Source organism: Ailuropoda melanoleuca, chromosome 14 (assembly GCF_002007445.2).
Source record: "Ailuropoda melanoleuca isolate Jingjing chromosome 14, ASM200744v2, whole genome shotgun sequence".
Lineage (NCBI taxonomy): Eukaryota > Metazoa > Chordata > Mammalia > Carnivora > Ursidae > Ailuropoda > Ailuropoda melanoleuca.
The window spans coordinates 86,209,079-86,212,275 of NC_048231.1; positions in this window are offsets into that span (position 1 = coordinate 86,209,079).

Below are 3,197 nucleotides of genomic sequence, written 5' to 3' on the forward strand. Positions count from 1 at the left end.
CCTTGAAGCTAAGATTTTTTAGTTTTTATATATTTTGCATTTCATCAGATACACAAATTATTTTACAGATTTAGGACTACGTCTAGGAAAACTCTCAGTGACTGGCTTTCATTGTATCACTTCTTTGAGCCTGGCTTGATGGGAAACTGGTCTGGGTCCAATCTAGAAACAGAAAACATGTAGTGATTATAACAAGGGAAGTTTAACATAAAAAAGCTTTAAACTGTGGCCAAAGAAAAGAGATATGGGAATTCTATATGGTAACCCAGAACTGAGAGAGAGTACTGAAAGAAGAGGTACTTGGGTACCTCTTGGAAGTAGGGGGCCTAAGATTTGGATTCAGACCTCCCTGAAGAAGGGGTAGCTGCAGCCTACTAGATGGCAGAGTTTCCAGAGTTGGTCTTCAGTCACTAGGCAGGTAGGAAGGCACCCTCCAAGATTCAGGGAAGCTGTAGCTAGTAATTGAGTGTGTGAGCACAGAGATAGGGAGGGGTCTCAGTGTTGGCAGGACACCTGGAACATGAGATGTTTGTGTTGGAAGGGTTGAAGGAAGGTGATCACCAGCCTGGCCCAGGTCTGTGAATGCCAACGAGAACCATATATTCTGAGATTGTGACTGGGGAAGAGCACCACCAGACGTCTTCATACCCACCTTGTTAACTGGTACAGCTGCCAGAAAGCAGTGGGAGGGCCCCTTCAGGGTGCATTCGGAGCTGAGAAGACTGTAAATTGATAGATTCTAGAAAAGTTTTGGTGGGAGAGAACATTGTACGGAAAATATAAAATGCCTCACCTGTCCATCTCTGCTTTCCCTGTTTTGCAATGTCTTAATAGCCAATTCAAATCAAGAGCTGGGCATAAAGGTAAGGTAGCAAAAATGTCAGGTCATTTAGAAAACAGGCAAAATGAGAAAACTTGGACCAAGGTTTTAAACATCTGTCTCTTTTTTAAAAATATTTATTGGGATGCCTGGTGGTTCAGGTGGTTAAGCGTCTGCCTTTGGCTCAGGTCATGATCCCAGTGTCCTGGGATTGAGTCTCGCATCAGGCTTCCTCCTCAGTGGGGCGCCTGCTTCTCCCTTTGCCTGCCTCTCTCCCTGCTTGTGCTCTCTCTCTCTCTGACAAAATCTTTTTTAAAAAATAAAGATTTGTTTATTTTAGAAATAGTGTGTGTGTTTGGGGGGGAGTGGCTCAATCTCACAACCCTGAGATTACGACCTGAACCTAAACCAAGTTGGACATTTAACTGACTGCATCACCCAGGTGCCCCTAAACATCTAATGAATTTGATAACTATAAAATAGTTCTGAACTGGAGATCTGGGACTATTATAAGTATTCTGGAATTACAGGAATTAAACTCTTAATCAGAATATCAGAGACAGGAATTAGAGTACAATCCTTCCCTTATTTGTCATCAGCGTAGCCACATAGCTTTTACATGAACTTTTCTGGAAATGGGGAGTTTCCTGCAATCGGAATGCTTTGTCTTACAGTATATTCTTGCTTCAATTAAACCACTTTTTGCTTCTCTGTGTCTTCACCGTATTTTTAATTTTGCCACTCAAGACAATGTCAGGTGCATGTTTCAGTCTTCAGGTATTGAAATCAACAAGAGTAATGCTCTTTCCATCTTTCTGATAAAGTGTTTCTATTTTCTAAAGTATTTCTTTGGACAAAGTTTTGTTTCTTCCTTGTCTCACTTTTTGAATATTATTTAGCTTTCAATATTTTGTTTAAAAGCCTATATTTTACAAATGATCCAGAGCCCTACTTAATAGAAAAACTAGAGTATATGCTTTATTTTTTTAATCTTTAAAAAATTGAGTTATAACAGTTTCATGTGTACAACATAAGAATTTGATATTTGTGTGTGTGGTGAAATCCCATCCACTTTTATCTTTCTTTTTTTAGAATTTTAAGTCCAGTATAGTGAACATACAGTGTTATATTAGTTTCTGTTGTACAATATAATGATTCAACAATTCCATCACTCGTTGCTCATCAGGACAAGTGCGCCCCTTAATCCTCATCCCTACTTCACCCATCCCCCTACCCACCTCCCCGCTGGTAACCATCAGTTTGTTCTCTACAGCTAAGAGTCTTTCTTGGTTTCTCTCTCTCTCTTTTTTCTCCGACTTTATTTTTTTCTTCTTGCCTCCTTTGGCTAAGTTTTTAAAAAATTTTGTTGAGGTATAAATGAAAAAATTGTAAGATGTTTAAAGTGTACATTGTGATGATTGGATATACATACACATTGCGAAGAGTGATCCCCCCCCCCCATTTATTACACCCACCATCTCATATCTTTTTTTTTTCCTTTTTGGTGAGTTAGTTTATTGTGACACCAATATGCAAGATGCAAAGAGTAGAATGGGGATTCTACATTTGATTCTTTAATAATTTTTTTATGCCATCCAGCTAGCATGCATTTGGCTCCTGGCACTGTACTAGATGTGTGTGGAGGTGGACGGAGGAGGGAGGAATGAAGTGGGGGAGGTGATGAATAAGAAGGCATGACTCTATCACGTGGAGCTCAGTGGTGGAAAGATATAAATGGACACAATTACACTACAAACAGTAAGTATTGTCTCAGAGAAATGAAGATAGAGAAACTGCTATAAAGGCACAGAAGATGGAGCAGCTAAGTGGCCTGGAAAAGATCAGGAATGATTTCACTCAGGAGGGAAATGGAGTTGATCTAGAAAAATGAACAAGTTTGCCATCAAAGAATTTGGGTGGAAGGGCATTCTAGGCAAAGGGTAATAATGTACAAAGACTTGAGCAGTAAAATGGTCTGATTCAGAAATCATTGACTTGGAAGCGTATGTTGTGGAAGAACAGTGGAAGAAACCTGCATGATAATATCAAGCTTATAATTGACCATTTATTAGCTCTTCATTGTGAACAAGGTACTTGACTTTGCCTGAGTCTTTTTAGTTTTCCCTCCCACTTGTAACAGCTACTTTGTAGTTTTGAGGATTAAATGGTGTAAGTTATGCTTGGCACATATGACACGGTAAATACTAGCTGCTGATGTGGTAATACCTCTAGTTGGGGGAGGCACTAGGACTGAGATGTAAAACTGCTTCTACCCTTGTGCTTCCCTATTCATTTCTCCATACTATTGCAAGGCTTATTCTTTAAAAACATATCTGAGATGTACCACTTCTCAAAATTTCTAGAGGCCTCTCCTCTC